The 18,235-nt window shown below is 40.3% G+C and overlaps 2 pseudogenes; both read left to right on the top strand.

Annotated features, from left to right (window-relative positions):
- The first annotated feature begins 7,646 nt into the window (after positions 1–7,646).
- Positions 7,647–8,650, top strand: LOC147822120 (olfactory receptor 2T27-like; annotated as a pseudogene).
- A 7,677-nt stretch (positions 8,651–16,327) lies between these two features.
- LOC101712187 (olfactory receptor 2T2-like) lies at positions 16,328–17,316 on the top strand (annotated as a pseudogene).
- Positions 17,317–18,235: the final 919 nt, after the last annotated feature.

Here is an 18,235-nt window from a genome sequence, read left to right as displayed (position 1 = left end):
CTATCACATATTCATTATTCACCCAGTTGGCCCTGATTGAATTTCTCATGGACCAGGCCCTGACCTCCAGTTTTCATTACCTCCTCTGTCCTTTACTTGCAGTGTTCTGCCCTCTTCTTCTCTGTTACTCAGCAGCTAGGGAGAGGTCAAAGCCCTGGAAGTCTTCATCCAAACCACACACAGTGTCCATTTCAGGTCATGCATGGTTCGATTCTAGGCTTCTTGAAGGCAAGGACCATGTGCTATTTTAGGTGCATTCAGAATTTAAGTTCTGACTTATCCAATGTGGCTCAGGAAATAATTGTGGAATGAGTGGATTGATGTCTGCTTTGGGTCACTGGAAAACTGGATAAAGTGAATAGACTACCACTAGTTAGTAGGAGCCACTGGTCATGAGAGACTCAACCTATTTTTTTTCACCACTTTGCATCTATGTAATGGCTAAAGCAGTGGTCTGGTATTTTGCAAGGTTGTTGGGGACAGTAATGTTAGTAATACCTATCAAATCCTTCACACTGGGTAATTAGTGTGCTCTTACTTTTAACAAGTGGGATCACACACCAATAATAACATTAATGTTTTCTAATTTGACACTACACATACTTGTTTTTGGTCAAGTTCACATACATTTTAGGTATGTTCAATTCTAGGGAACTTGTTTCAATGAACATCCTTGGTGTTGTCATGTTTTGGGAAAGAATCTCCTACACCGCTGGATGCCCTACTGAGGTCGAGAGTCACACAGAACATGCCAAATCAGCCCACACCTTGGCAACAATCCACTGGACACCATCCCCCACTTCTCTGTATAGCCACCTGTTTCCACACTACAAAGATGAAGAGGACACCAGACCACCAGACCACAGTACTGAGTCCTGCTGCTCCTGGCCCAGAGGCAGAGGCTTCTGGGCCACCATCCCATTGCTCCTGATCCAGAGGAAGGGGTTACCCAGCCACCATCCCTCCCACTGCTCCCAGCCCAGAGGAAAGGGCTTTTGGGCCACCATTCCTACCACTGCTCCTGGCCCATGTTCCACCTCTCCAGATCAGAGGAGGTAATCCGTGGAGGTGCCAACAGCAACCACACAGTTGAAATTAGAAACTACATAAATAAGTCTCAAAACCAGACTTCCACATCACCTACAGCAACCCCAAAGGGAAATGAGATGGAACACTCTGATACTAAGACACCTGGACCCACTGAACTGGCAAAAAAAGAGGATCTGGAAAAAATGAAATCAGAAATAATTTCTCAGATAACAGGAGAAATTGTGCCCCTAGTGCAAGACATGATTAATAAATCTAGAGAGGAGCTCAGAAACATGATGGAATACCAAAATAGGAATCAAATAGAACCAATAAAAAAGATGAAAATAGATTTCCAGGAGATGAAAAACTCCATTGAAAGTCTACACAGCAGAATGAGCCAATGTGAGGACAGAATTGCAGATATAGAAGATAAGATTGCAATTAATGATCAGGAAAAGAAAAATTGTTTCAAAATTATAAGGAAACATGAGAAATCAATCCAGCAGCTGCTAGATGATGCAAAGAAGAATAACATAAGACTGATTGGAGTCAATGGAAAAACAGGAGAGAGTGAAGATGACATAAAAAATCTCTTCACAAAAATAATGGCAGAAAACTTCCCAAGCAGGGGAAAAGAGCTTGACATACAGATAAGTGAGGCATATAGGACTCCAAATAGCCTTGATCAAAAAATATCTATGCATAGGTATATAATTGTTAAGAATCCAGAAACTCAACAGAAGAAGAAAGTTCTACAAGTAGTTACAGAAAAGAAACAAATCACATACAAAGAAAAGGTCATCAGAATCACAGCCGACTTCTCAACACAAACCATCAAGGCAAGAAGAGCTTGGAGTGACATATTCCAAGCCCTAAAAGAAAACAGCTTCGAACCCAGATTGACATAACCTGCAAAATTATCCTTAAAAATTGATGGAGAAATACCATATTTTCATGACAAAGAGCACCTTAGGAATTTCGTGAATAACAACCCAGCACTCCAAAAAAATTTACACAATATCCTAAGAACAGACATTAAGGATTATAACCCCAGGAAGTAAAGCAGAATGAAGCCATCTGGCATGAAAAGAAATTAAATGTAAATGGGGAGAACCCAACAAAAAGAAAAGTCATGGCAATGACAAGTCAATACGACCATCAATGTTAATGGTCTCAATTCACCAATCAAAAGAAATAGACTGGCAGAATCGGTCAAGAAACAAAATCCAACAATATGCTGCATACAAGAAACACACTTAATTCAAATGGAAACTCATAGACTGAAAGTTAAAGGGTGCAAAACAATACAACATATAACAGGAATCTGAAAAAAAGCAGGAGCAGCTATCCTCTATGCAGATCAAGTAGATTTCAAACCAAGACTGATTCAGAGAGATGAAGAAGGACACTACATCCTTGTAAAGGGAAGAATCCAAGATGAAGATCTGACAATTATAAATATCTATGCACCAAACACTAGTGCACACAGCTATATAAAACATATACTAACGGACATGAAAAGTCATATATGCACTAATACAATTGTAGTGGGGGACCTCAATAACCCACTGTCACAAATAGATAGATCAACTGGACAAAAAATAAGTAATGAAATACTAGAACCCAATCGAACTCTTGAAAAAATGAACTTAACAGATGTTTACAGAGTCTTCCAACCCACAAAATCAGAATACACATTCTTCTCAGCTGCACATGGGTCATTCTCCAAAATAGACCACATAATCTCACGAACAACATGTTTAAGTAAGAGCCAAGTAATTGAGGTTATCCCCTGTATATTATCCGACCATAGTGTGATGAAATTGGAGATCCATAGCAAAAGAAACTCGAAAATTTCCATAAATACGTGGAAATTGAACAACACACTTCTGAATAACCAATGGGTCACAGAGGAAATTAAAGAAGAAATCAGACAGCTCCTTCAATTAAATGGCAATGACAGTAGAACATATCAGAATCTATGGGACACAATGAAAGCAGTCTTATGAGGGAAATTCATAGCAGTGAATATGCATATCAGGAAAACAGAACGAGCCCAATTAAACAACCTGATGCTGCACCTCAAGCTTCTAGAGAAAGAACAGGACAACCCAAGAGCTCATACAAGGAAGGAAATTATAAAGCTCAGAGGAGAACTCAATGCAGTGGAGACTGACGGGACAATACAAAAAATCAATGAAGCCAAGAGTTGGTTCTTCAAAAGAATCAACAAAATCAACAAACCCTTAACCAATCTTAACAGAAAAAGAAAAGAAAAGGCCCAAATCCATGCACTGAGGAATGAAAAGGGTGAAATTACAACAGACCCAGCAGAAATCCAGAGGAACATAAATACCTACTTCCAGAACCTATATGCCAATAAGATGGACAACACAGAAGAAATGGACAGATTCCTAGATACATATGAATTACCAAAGTTGAATGAAGAAGACACAAAACTCTAAACAACCCAATATCAACCAATCAAAATGAAAACATAATTAAAAACTTAACAAAGAAAAGACCCGGCCCTGATGGCTTCACTGCTGAATTCTACAAGACATTTAGAGAAAAACTACTGCCACTACTATTTAAATTCTTCAGTGAAATTGAAAGGGAAACAATACTCCAAAATTCATTTCTGGAAGCAAGCATCACCTTGATTCCCAAAGCAGAGAAAGACCCAACTGAAAAGGAGAACTATAGCCCAATCTCACTAATGAACACAGAGGCAAAAATCCTTAATAAGATACTGGCAAAGAGAATTCAGAAGATCACCAAGAATATCATACACCCTGGTCAAGTGGGATTCATCCCAAGGATGCAGGGATGGTTCCAAATATGCAAATCAATCATTGTAATACACTATATCATTAGAGCCAAGGACAAAACCATATGATTATCTCCATAGATGCAGAAAAAGCATTTGACAAAACCCAACAGGCATTTATGATAAAAACCCTACAAAAAATTTGAATAGACTGTCTCTACCTCAAACTGATAAAAGCCATCTATGAAAAACCAACAGCCAATATCATACTAAATGGTCAAAAACTGAACTCCTTCACACTAAAATCAGGAACAAGACAAGGATGTCCACTATCACCACTCTTGTTCAATATAGTTCTGGAAATATTAGCCACAGCAATTAGACAAGAGAAAGAAATCAAAGGAATAAAAATAGGAAATGAAGAAGTCAAATTGTCATTATTTCCAGATGACATGATACTCTATATAGAAGACCCCAAGAACTCCACCAAAAGTATTCTACACTTAATGACCAAATTCAGTCAAGTAGCTGGTTAAAAGGTCAACACACAAAAATTAATAGCTTTCCTCTATATGAATGACAGACTCACTGAGAGAGAAATAGGGCAAATAATTCTTTCACAATAGCATCCAAAAAACTGAAATGCCTAGGAATCAACCTAATGAAAGAAATCAAAGACCTCTTCTCTGAAAACTATGGCACTCTGAAAAGAGAGATTGAAGATGATATCAGAAAATGGACAGACATCCCCTGCTCCTGGGTAGGAAGGATTAATATAGTGAAAATGACCATACTTCCAAACCTGCTATATAGATTTAATGCAATTCCAATGGAGATCCCAGTAGCATACTTCACGGACCTTGAGAAAATAATCCAAAAATTCATTTGGACCAAGAAGGGGCCCAGAATAGCAAAAGCAATTCTAGGTAACAGAGACATGGCAGGGGGTATCACAATCCCCAACCTGCAACTATACTGCAAAGCTACTGTGATAAAAACAGCATGGTTCTGGCAAAGAAACAGACCCGAGGACCAGTGGAACAGATTAGATGATGCAGAAACAAGGCCAGACACACTCAGACATCTCATCTTTGATAAAGGAGCCAAACACCCTCCCTAGAGGAAAGATAGCTTCTTTAATAAATGGTGCTGGAAAAATTGGGTTTCTACTTGCCAAAGATTAAAACTAGACCTATATCTCTCACCATGCACTAAACTAAAATCAAAATGGATTAAAGATCTAAATATTAAAATAGAAAATCTGAACCATTTGGAACAGAGGTTAGGTAGAACTCTTGAAGACATTAGTGTAGGAAAAGATTTTATGAACAAAACCTCAGTTGCCCATGAACTAGCACAAACAATCAACTTTTGGGATCTCTTCTTATTAAAAAGCTTCTGCACAGCAAGAGAAACCACCAGCAGTGTGAAGAGACAACACACAATATTTGAAAAAATTTTCACCTGCTTTTCCTCAGACAAAGGTCTACTGTCTCAAATCTATAAAGAATTTAAAAAGATCAGACCTCCTAAATTTAAAGACCCAATCCAAAAATGGGCATCTGAAATGAACAGACAATTCTCAAAGAAGTAGAAATAGCAAATGAATATATGAAAAAATGTTCAACATCACTGTTCATTCAAGAGATGCAAATGAAAACAACGCTGAGATTCCACTTCACTCCAGAAAGAATGGCTGCTGTCATGAAATCAACCAATAACAAATGCTGGTGGAGCTGTGGGGAAAGAAGAACTCTGCTCCACTGCTGGTGGGAGTGTAGACTGGTGCTACCACCGTGGAAATCATTATAGAAATACCTCAAAGAACTAGGACTGGAAATCCCATTTGACCCTGCTATTCCACTGCTGTGGATCTTCTCCAAAGATTTAAAAGAATCATACCACAGTGATATATGTGTGCCCATGTTTATAGCAGCACAGTTTGTAATAGCTAAAACTTGGAAACAGCCCAAATGCCCATCAACTCAAGACTGGATAAAGAAAATGTGGTCTTTTTATAAAATGAAGTACCACTCAGCCATAAACAATGAGAAATTAGAGACATTTATAGCTAAGTGTATGCACATTGAGGTGATACTATTAAGTGAAATAAATAGGACACACATGTATAAATACCGAATAGTTTCTCTGGTGTGAGAAATTGAAAGTGTAAATAAGGACTAAAATATATAATAGGTAATGTGAAATAGGAAAGAAATGGGCAAAGGGGAAGGAAGTGGGAGGGCTAGAGGAAAGGATAGAAGGGAATGGAATTAATATGAGAAAATAAAAAAATAGGAACAAAATCTTTGTAAATAGGGAGGAATGGAGGGGTTGAAGGGAGGGCTGGGCAAGGGTGAAAAATAAGAACCAAGAGAGATTATGTAAAGGTGCAAATTTCCAATGATGAATTTCATTATATTGTATACCTAAAATGTACCAATTATTAGAATGGATAATCGATAATGCAAAGTAGGAAAAAAAGGTCCAAAGGGGTAGGGGTAGTAGGAGGGGCAGGGGAAAGGAAAGAAGGGAAAGGAAAAATGCTGAGAAATGGAAAAAATGGAAATAAAGTCTTTGTAAATAGGGAAGGGTGGAGGGGGTGAAGGGAGGGCTCAGAATGGGAAAAAAATAAGAACTGAGATGAATTATGTAAAGGTACAATTGCCAATGAGAAATATAATTGTGTTGTACACCTAAAATGTAACAATAAAAGAATTTATCAAGAATGTCCTACACCAGAAATTTCAGTAGAACTTTATGGGAACCCCAGAGATCATTTAAATTGTTTTAGTAGCTATATTAAAAATGCAACAAGGAGCAGGTCAGACTAGTTTATCTAGCAAAATACTGTGCTTTAGCATGCAGTAAGAAATTTTATGAGAAAATTATATAATTTTTTCATAATGTCTTTGAATCTTTAATAAGATTTATAGCTACAGCTCATCTCAGTTTTGATGTCATGTTTCCTGTGCTCCATGGCATTGTAGAAATCCTGGTTACCATAGTACATAATGCAGATCCACATGATACCAAGAGAGATTGTCCACACAACCTATATATGTGGTAAAACATATACTTATAATCTAGCTCCTAAGAGTAAAGTCTCATTTGAGAGAAAATATCATCTGGTATTATTTAAATCAAGCCATCTCTCCTTTTTATTAAACTTTATATATTATTTATTCTTTATTACTTTCATTTCATTTCTTTTCATTTCACTTAATCATGTTAAGTTGTGTGTTAATAAGCAGTAGGAATTTTTGCTTAAAGAGGGAAAATAAATACTCTTTGATCATAAGTATAATATTTTTCCTTTGATAACAGTTTTCTGCTAGTTTTTATGTTGCTTTATTTCTTCTCACACCTCATAGCTCTTGTGGTTTATTCTTCAGCATGAAATCATTATCTTCAAGAGACAAACACCTAGAAAATAGGTTAAGCAATAGAATTTTACAATTTAAACATTTGTCAAGAATGACATAAATTGGTAAATTCCATGTGACTATCTTTCCATGCGCAGAATGCATGTTCCTGATGGGTGGCTCTGACTCAGGATTCTCAGTGTAAAAGCTGGAGTCTAATGTGCAGAAAAGGATATGGGAGCATTGTCCAGCCCATTACTGTTCCATTTCTATTTATTTGGGGTGGTACAATTTTTACTGGTTTCCGTGTAGCAGCTTCAAGGTGATATATATATATATATATATATATATATATATATATATATATATATATATATATATACACATAGCCAGCCAGCAATAGTCTGCAAGTAGCACATCCTTCTTGAGTGGATTCTTGAGGGAGTGTTGGTCTGACTTGACATAACACTGTCCTGTTCAGGATGTTCTTCTGGGAATTAAAATTTGAGCTTTCTAAAATGGGAATAACATCTGTACAACTGTTGAACTGCCCAGGACCACATCACCTGATATTTCCCAACTTGCTCTCCCACCATCTCTCTCTCTACTGCGTCACCAACAGGACTGCCAAGTGGGACAATTATTCCATGTATGTAGAGTTTGTCCTTCTGGGTTTGTTCAGCAACTAACCATTCCCCTGGCTCCTCCCTGTGCTCATTCTGCTGGTATTCCTGATCTCCATAGCCACCAACACCACTCTGATTGTGCTCATCAGCATGGACCCCCAGCTGCACATGCCCATGTACTTCCTGCTCAGCCAGCTCTCCCTCATGGACATCCTGTACATCTCCATCATCATGCCCAAGATGCTGCTGGACCAAGTGATGGGCCTGTGGGCTACCTCCTTTCCAGGCTGCACAGCCTAGCAGATCCTCTACTTGACCTTGGAGGGTGCCAAATTCTTCCTGCTGGGCCTCATGGCCTAGGACCACTATGGCAATGTGCAGGCCACTGTGCTACCCAGTGCTCATGAGCCACAGGGTCTGCCTGCTGATCGTGGCAGCAGCCTGGGTGGGTGGCTCTGTGGATGGCTCCCTGCTGACCCCAGTAACCATGCAGTTTCTGTTCTGTGCATCCAGGGAGATCAAACACTTCCATGAGGTCTCTGAACTCCTGAAGCTGTCCTGCAGTGACACCTCAGACTATGAGACAGCCATGTATGTGTGCTGCATTTTCATGCTACTCATCCCCTGATCAGTCATCTTGGCCTCCTATGCCTGCATCCTGCTGGCCGTGTGCAGCAGGTACAAGGCCAAGGGCTGGCAGAAGGCCGTGGCCACCTGCTCCTTGCACATGGTGGTCATCAGCCTCTTCTTCTGGGCTGCCATGTACACCTACATGCTGTCCGAGGAACAAGGATGTGTTTGGGGCCCTGTGGATCGCCCTGGGCCAGTGCCTATCCTTGGGGAAGGTGACTGCTTTCTGAAGACTGATGCTTTCTGCCAATGGTTTGCATATCAGAATACAGGACCTGGTCCTTCCCTTCAAGTGCAACTGTCCCTGTGTGGAGACTCCACATACAATTAGGGCCAGCTCTGCAGGGCATGCTTGGAAATTGTAAGGCTGGGGTTTGGGAAACTCGGTCTGTGTGTTTGGAAGCCATGAGTGATCTGAGCACTAGTCCATTGTGGTTGGAGAGTGAAGTAGGATCTCAGCAGTGCCCCTCTGCTTCCACAAGGCCTTGTTCTCCTAGCAGCCTGTTGGCTGTGCAGCAGTCTCACTAGAGGAGACTCAGAAGCTTGCTTCAGCTACTCCTCCAGCTTCTCCCTCCACACTGACCTCTACCAGGAAGTAGTTCCTCACACTTGATTTTGACACTTTTCCACATATTATTTCAGTGTCACACTGACTCTTCCCCCACGTGATTTTTTGAGATTTATAGAAATATTTCCTTCCATCAGGCCATCATTATTTGTTGGAAAAAATAGTTCTGACTCTATGTGGTGTGTTCTTAACTTAATTGTATCAACACTGCTTGTAGCCACAAAGGTATCTGTCATACTTAGGAAGAGACTGGAACTTTGAGATCTACATTTATGTTTTCCCACAGTGTTTTTGGTAAAATCATCCTAGAATAATGAATTGAGTCTTTAAAATGTAATTGTGTGGTGTTGGTAATAATGGACAGCTCCTTCATTTTCTACTGCCCATGCAGTGATGCCTGATGATACAATTTAAAAGGAAAAACTGGGGAGATACAAGTCACATCTTTCCCTATATTTAAGTATTTTTTACTTTTGAATCCTCATATAAAGTAATGGAACTCTTTAGAGAGTTAAATATTTGTTCTGCAGAAAATAATGTACATTGCTCGCATTTTTCTATTTTTTATATTTTAATTTAGCTTAGTATATTTAATTATTCCAACACTTTTTCTCTTTGTGTTAAAATTATTCTTTTGAAAAATTGGAGAAAATTATATTTAGTTCTCTTTTCTTTAGCTTTTGACGACTTGTGTTTCCATTTTCCTATAACTTCAGAATTTCTGATCTTATATTTCAGTATCTGAGAAGGAAATCATTACAAAGAACAAAATGCACCTATCTAAAAGCTCATTTTAAAGCTTAAACAATTTAGTTATCTAAATATATTAGAAGAATTATCTGGAAGTTGACATGTTGTTTAGAAAATTCTAAGCTTCTCCTCTTGGAAAAGAAGGAAAGTAACTTGATATGGAGCTTTCAGTTATTTTTCTGTTTTGCATTTCCAGGGGATGGGGTGGAGGATGACATTGTGTCTTAACCCTAAATATCCTATCTTGTCAGTGACCCCAGCTTGGAACTACAAGTTGGAGTTGGCTTTCAGACTGTGCCATGACCTTATGTCCTGTGATTCCTCTCCCCAGGCCCTCATTCTCTTTGAATTTTATTTCCTCCCCTTGAGCCATGAAGAGAATAAAGTAGGTTGTCATCAGAAGCTGTGGCTATGTTATGATGTGGAAATGATGGGTCCACCTCCTAAATGGACAGGAAAGAATGTGTGATGTCAAGGCAACTCTATTCTCATCACAGAGAAGCTTTCCAGGATAAATCTGTATGCCCCAATTAAAGATATTTATTATGTCAGGTTGGATACATTAATTTATCTTCTTGTATCCCTGTTTTTCAGTATACTAAATTAGGCTATTCTAATTCAGTTCTTACTTCATAGGGTAGTATTGAGAGAGAATGAGGTGACCAGTGCAAATGCCATTTGGCTAAGGAAGGTGCTCTGTACTGCAAGGTGTTATTATAATTAATTCATCACTGGTCTGAGAATTTAGCTCAGCGGTTCTGGTGCCTGCTTTGCAATTCCAAGGTTGCAAGTTTGATCCCCAGTACCAAAAAATTTAATTTTTCACTGTCCAGAAAGGAAAATGTAGCCTGCCCCACACACATTTTTTACTCCAGAGTGGCCTTGTGCCATGACATTACCTTCAAAGCAGGATTCTTTCTTGAAGGGAAGAGGCTACACAAGTGACAGATGTCTTCTAACAACAAATGACCATTAATAAAAGACGCTTTATAAATTGGTGTCCTAGTAGGGCATCACATAGCCCTGCGATAACAGAGTAGTCATTTCTCTAGTGTGTCATGGACAGCTTAAGTGTCACAGAGTACCCTTGACACTGATTTCCACTAATTTTAGAAGAAAAAAAGACAAAACCTCCAAATATGAGGAAGATTTTTGGAAGGAAATTATTTAACCAGATTTGTAGGGCGTAACTTGCTCCTTTCTCAACCTAATCAATCAAGAGTTCTCACACCTCCAGCTGTATCTTTGTATGCTGAGTTTTTGATACAGCATTGACACTAAAATTGTTTAAACTGAATGAATTATTTTACTGTAGCATGTTCTCTTCAATATCAGCCATTCTCACCTTCCCCTTCTTCTTTACCAATATCTGTCCTCCTTCTTACGTTTTCACTGCCCTCCCTTACCTGTAACTTCTACATCACCTGCCTCTCCCATCTCATGCACCCGAGTCTGTGTCTGGCCATAACCCGTGTGGCTCTGTGGAGTGATCCTCACACCCCATGGAAGTGTATGCTCTAGTTGCTGATTGAAGCACATGGAAAATGTTCTTTAGGAAGAATTATTTATAGAGTAGTGTCCTAAATGGATGCAAATGTGTTAAATTTTGCTTCATCTGTAATTGGACATGATAAGCTCTAAGGTCTGAGTCTAATGATCTGTAATGAGTAGAAATCATGTAAATAATGTGCCCATTGGGTGGTTTTAGTACATGAAAAGTCTTCATGCATTATCTTCACTGATCTCCTGCTTCCCAAACAAGATCATTTTTTTAAAAAAAAAGTTTGTTCTCCCTGGAGCAATAAACTATGAGAAATTTCAGTTTCCCTAATCCAATGTCTTAATACACTCATGTGAAGAATTTAAAAGCACATACGGCTTGTGTTTTTTTCTATTGCTGTTTCCTTCTTCTTTCCCTTTTCCTTTCCCCTGGGTCCTTCCCTTCAGTTTCTCTTACTCCACTTTCCTTTCTGTTTCTCACATCTGTTTTCCCAGTGCATTTGATAAATAATTAATTCTGGAAAGCACTGAATGTTTGTAAGTTTTAAAGGGCATATTTTAAATACAATTTTCTCTTACCAAAATAAGCCACTGACTTGGAAGAGAAGGTCTCTAGCCACCACAGCACTATTTGTTATTTCTCCAGAGGGAGCCCAGGCTAGATAAGAAGTTCTGTGATGAAATATCCAGAAACAGTTCCAGCCTTTCCCTTGGGAAAAGAGTGCAGCTCTATCTGGCCAGAGGGAATGGCCTCCACTGTGGCAGAAGGCTATGCAAGTGAACCTGGATTAACTGATACCCCAGAGGCCACTACTGGGGATCATGGAAATCCACCATTAATCAGCTTTACTTGGCTGTGGCCTCACCTGCTTCCCCATGTATTTACAATGCTGCCATCCCACTGCCACCTTACTGAGGTGTGCACTTGGCTGCTCTGAGGTGGAATCTTAGATTTTTATGGAATCAGAGAGGATTACCCAATGTCTAGGCATTTCCTTTGGGCATCACTCTGTAACTTTGGGAAGGTCCCCTGGAGTCACTTTTCTGATAAGAGCTATATCGGTGATCTCTTTTGGATTGAGAATGATGAATACATGTATTCACTCTTTTGCAAGAAAATCATTGAAAAGGGTATGCATTCACTGGAAACACACGGATAAGAAGAGTCTGGTTATGTTTCCCAAGGGCATGAGTGAGCTTACAGAAGGGGAAAAGTACATGTGGGAGCTAAAGGTTAGAAGGTGCTCAGCATTCATTATGAGGACTCCTCAGATGTTGATGGGCATGGGCAAGGGAGTACAATTTTAAGGTAGCAGCATGGATCACTGCCTTTTGAATATTGTTAAGGCAGGAATGCACTGTGTACGTAGTCAGGTGTAGGTCAGTTCCCCGCATGGTTGGGAAGAAATGAAAGTGCTGAGTGTGGTCTTTTCTGTTTCTATTATTTTCTAACCACTCACCACTTTTTCTTTCTTCTTAAGACGCACATATGTGCTTGTGATGTCTTGTTAATAACCACATTCTATTAATAAATCTACTGGATGCCAACCTAGCATGCTGCATGAGAGGCTATCAGGCAGAGGAACTAAAGCAGAACATGGTGCTGTCTCCTGTTGGACACTTAGCACCTAGGGAGTAATATCGAACACATTGTGTGTGGGGCTCTTGGTCTCTACTTCTCACTGTGCACCATCACTGCTGCTTCGGAATAAACTCTCTGCCTCTCGTGATGCCTATTTCCTTCTCTATGCCATCAGTGGGGTGAAATAAATGTGCCATGTGTATGCCAGATGCTTTGGCTTCCATTGCTGCCACCCATGCCCACCCTGCTTTTGGAAGGGCATCTCCAAAGAGACAGTAGCAGACCCCTTCTGGCAGGGCAGCTGGAAGCTTCATCCACTGCTCTAGGAGCCCAGGTGTACTTTTTTTCTGGTTCATTGTTGTTATCTTTTACAATATTTGTTTTAGATATGTTGGCATCGTGCACAATCTTCCTACAGAACTAATTCCTGGTTTAGTGGGTGTTCAATAACTGCCACCCACATGTCATTACAGCATTAATTTTTTTGAAATAAGAAGAGGCTCTCCTATCTTCTTTAATGTCTACTGTGGAAATTTCTAAATTAACTGTGAGAGTGAACAGGGAACGTAGGGTGCCAATTCTCTATAACAGGGATTCCCTATTGTACCTGTGTAACTGATATGGAATCACTTAGCATTTAATTAGTGGAGCATATGAGAGGACATCTCTGGAAATACATGATCATGAGAACTACAGAAAAGGTGAAGGAATGGGGGGAAATTCACATCATTGGATATTAAGATGGTATAGAAAAGGGGGAGTGATGTCTGATTATTCAGTATCTGAAGCAATGGTTCTTAATTTAGAAACATAGACAAAGATAACAGGGAGAGCAGGTGTACACAAAAGAAGAGCTCAGTGATCAGTCTGTTGTGGCTACAGAAATTTACTAGTTGTAATTAATAGCAATGATGTGGATTTCAGCACTGTAAAACTGCTAGATATATTTTTGTGAAAAGATAGTTTTATTGTGTGACTTCCTGCTGGAATAACTCACTCTTACAGCCTGTTGCTCGATATTTTGAGCCATATACTCCAAGCCCTCATTTTCCAGCCCCTTGCACTCCACACCCCTGGGATCTCCAAAGTGGTCTTAGATGGGGTTGGACTGGGCTTCCCTCCCTCCCCTCCCTCAACATATGTGTCAATGCATGCTTGCAAGCCTTTCCTGACATTAGCTGCACCATCTGCCACCCAGGTATCTTTGTTTTTAGTACTCCAATGGGTCTTTCCATTTTCAAGTCTGAAATTTTTAATTCAGATGAATTTCCACCTCTAATGCCACTGTTTTCCCTGAGTGGACCCCAACTTCTCTTGGCTCATAAGTTATGCTACTTTTTCCAAAGCAGTTATTACACAAATGCTCTTTAAACATTTCATGATTCGAGGGTATTTCAGCCTGTGGCCCAGGGTAAGCTTGTGAAGTGGAGCAATTTGGAAGATATCACTAGAGCTGACACATAGTATCTTCTTTGCTACATCTTAAGGAGAAAGCAGAACTTCTAAAGTGAATGGCACACAGCCAGCTATGTTTGTTGTTTCTGGTTCAGGAGCAATATAACTTACTGTGTCTCCTGTTACACCTGCTGATGTCTTTCACTTCTTTAGTTGTACTTACAAATATTTTCATATATATATGCTGTCCTCACACTTTTCCTCATTTACAAAAAATAATACTCTACCCTTAGAGCTACATGGTAATTTCAATTAGTGATATAATTCCATGCTTCTATTGAAAGAAAAATGAAATCCAGAGAAAGAAAACAAAGATTTTTGGTCAAAATGAGTTGTTTTCTGGCATGAATATTTTAATTTCCAACCAATTTTGCCAGAAGAGCTCTTATGGAAGCTTAGTCGAAATGACTTTAAATGAACTCTCTTTGCCTATAGGCCAGAGCTGTGGTCAATAAGAAGCTGTTTCACTTATTAAGGAGGCAAAAATTGCTGACCTATTTCAACCTAGTTTAGAATCAATATTTGATCCTCAGTTTATTTCTCCTCCTTCACTGATAACCTATAGCAGATGTAAGTTTCAGCACAGAAACTTTGTATTTTCTCCTTTGTAATTTTACTCCTTTATCTGGACTATTACCCATAATAAATCTCCATCTTGGATGAACACTGAGAAGAAAAAGTGTCCTTTATTGATTCTATAATTTTTTCAAATTCTGGCATATTTTTTTTCTCCCCGATGCTTCATATCTTATGTGTTTGACTACTGTGGAACCACTAGATGTATTAATAATATCAGTGGACAGTCCATTTTCCAAAAGCATGCCTTTTCTAACATTCTGTCACTGAAATGCAGCAAAGTAAACCATGATCTAATAGTGAAAGCTGACAGTTTATGTCTCAATATTCCTGAATATATCAAAGAGGTGTGCATTTGCTTTGCTCTGGAAAAAAGAGCATAGGAATTATTTCTATTTAATTAAAGGAAATTTTAATATTATTCCACCTTATTTCCTCTAACTGGAAGAATTTCTTTACTATCTGTACTTATTTTTACTTATAAACATGAAGGAGCAATGATAAAATAGCAAAATAAATAATAAATATAGGGAAGATACCCTCATTAGCAATGGATTCCTAAAATAACATCACATCACACAAGCGTCAGGATGCTCCCTACCAGGAAAACTGTCCATGTCCTGCTGAACAATGTTTTGAGAGATGCTCAGGTCAAGGATGAAAGCTGGACTAGAGCATGGAGCCACACACTGCAGCAGACTTCATGGTGCAAGTAGAAAACACAACCATGATGTGAAGCCCAAGTCCTGTAACTAAGATTGTTATTTATGACCCCATGTTGACTTGGGAAAACACACAGGCCCAAGTATTTAAAACACTCCATCCTAGAACATAATGATTCTCAACACACCTGCCCACAGGCAGCTAGGACCCTGGCCTCCAATGAGGTTAGTAAAACTGCTGTGCTATATTTTTGATGCCCCAAACTCTCAAGGCCCTCGTAGTAATAATGTCACCAAAACCATACAGTTTACCTAGAAAACTTGACTCCATGCTCACGACATAGCAGTTTCCTAAGTCACAGGTGGATTTCTGTGTGTGACCTTTACAATGTAATCATCTTAATGGCAAAGAGCAATTCAAGTTCAAGCAACTAAGATTATGATGCAATTAGGAAATATGTCACAGGGCCAGCCTCAAGAAACTTCCAGCCTAAAATGATAAGTTATAGGATGCACACAGAAGGTGACTCCAAATAAAGATAATGCCAGATTTTAAAGTACTGGGGGGATCCTTACATTCACATCTCAGACCTTCCCTGTAAAGTATAGGCTATGATGACCTGGTGCAGAGGGAAATGTATCTGCACAGTGTCACATGAATCATTAACACTGCAGCAGGACTCGGGAGTCTGAAGGGCATGGTCTTCTTTATCCACATGTCATCTCACATGGGTCATGGGGGTGCTGTTAAGTATGGGATCATCCCTAACTCCAACTCTCTGCCTGCATCCCAGGGCGACCATGTGACAGGGAGATGGAGGCTGCTTCCCAGAACTCCACTGACTTCATCCTCCTGGGCCTTATTGTCCACCTGACCCTGCTGGGGCTGATCTTCACTGTGGTTTTCTCCATCTTTGTAGTGGTTGTCGTCACAAATGTGGTCATGGTATTGCTTATCTGCATGGACCCCGGCTGCACATGCCCATGTACTTCCTTCTCAACCAGCTCTCCCTCATGGACACAGTCTATATATGCGTCACCATCCTCAAGCTGCTCCATGACCTGCTGTCTGAGTGAAGGACCATCTCCTTCCTGGGCTGTGCAGTCCAGATCTTCCTCTATGTGACCCTGATTGGGGCAGAGTTCTTCCTGCTGGGCCTCATGGCCTATGACCGCTACATGGCTGTGTGCATCCCCTTGAGCTATCCGGTGATCAGGAGCCACAGGGTCTGCCTGTGCATGGCAATGGGCTCCTGGCTGGGCGGCTCCCTGGACGGCTTCATGCTGACACCCATCACCATGAGTTTCCCCTACTGCACATCCCGGCAGATCAACCACTTCTTCTGTGAGATCCCAGCCATGCTGTGGCTGTCCTGCATGGACACATCGCTGTATGAGACCCTGATGTATGCGTGCTGCATGCTGAAGCTGCTGGTGCCCATCTCCATCATCACCATGTCCTACACACACATACTGCTCACCATGCATTGCATGACTTTGGTGGATGGCTGGCGCAGAGCCTGGGCCACCTGCTCCTAGCACGTCCTGGTGGTGAGCATTTTCTTCGGGGCAGTCTTCTACACCATTGTGATGCCCCACTCTTACCACACTCCCAAGCAAGACAAGGCGGTGTCCGCCTTCTACAAAATCCTCACACCCATGATCAATCCACTCATCTACAGCCTGAGGAACAGGGACGTGGCTGCAGCATGAAGGCAGTTGCTGGGGAGATGCGCCTCTCCCCAGAGAGTCAGGGCTGTGCCAGACCCAGGGGAAGCCAGGGGGCCCACAGGAGCTGGATGACGTGGCCAACAACCCAGTCCTCCCAGAATATGCTTCTTGGAGATGAAAACTCTCAGTGTCACACTGTTAATGAGCATTCTCGGCCAGCCATCCTCCTGCTGAAGCACCATGTAAGGGCTGCCCCGAAAATGGACCAAGGCGCAACCTCGCCCAAGTTGCTTATCTGGATTCACTGAAGTTTTCCACCTAGTGGTGTCAGCTAGCAGCACTGCCAGCCACCCCAGGCAGGTAATGCAGGGTATGTTATGTGAGACGTGTGGTCATATGCCCCTTGTGTAGGCGTTGCTGGCCCACTTTGAGGGTAGGATTGGGAAGTGAACCCAGGACCTACCTCAGGCATGCTAAGCCCTGGCCCACCACTGAGTTACACACTCGGCCCCTCCTGACTGGCTTTTCAAATGAAAACTTCAATCCCTGGCAAATCAATGCTCTTGATTCAATTTCAAAAATTCACTAAACAAAATATTCTTGAATGCTCATAATACAGTAGTTTTATTTAGGAAGCTTTTGTGAGGATGATAAGATTGTATTTTGGGTTCTATATTCTGAGTCATTTTGTAAAATGTCTATTTAATTTTTTTCCTGTGAAATTACATTGTGGATTATCACCATACTTTTATTCATCAGAGTCTAATATACGTCTGGAAATTAATAAATATTTACTTGTTTATTGATTGGTTCAAATTTTATTCTATCATGAAGATTAAAACATTGCTACAAGCCTTCAAAACTTCCATTCATGCTTTAATAAAGTGATAATAGATAAATATAGAATGAAAAAGTCGAGACACTTCATTAGCTAACTTAGCTCTCAGGTTAAATAAGTTGTTCAGTGTAATTCTCAGCCTCTCCATTGGTATATTGGGGACAAATATTTCTCCTTTTTAAGGACTTTTGGCTAGATGTGGTGTCTTGATAG

Source organism: Heterocephalus glaber, unplaced genomic scaffold (assembly GCF_053883595.1).
Source record: "Heterocephalus glaber isolate CG9 unplaced genomic scaffold, H.glaber_assembly_v1.0 deba00001673, whole genome shotgun sequence".
NCBI classification, from domain to species: domain Eukaryota; kingdom Metazoa; phylum Chordata; class Mammalia; order Rodentia; family Bathyergidae; genus Heterocephalus; species Heterocephalus glaber.
Note: the sequence above shows the minus strand (reverse complement) of the source record. Positions and strands in the feature narration are given on the sequence as shown.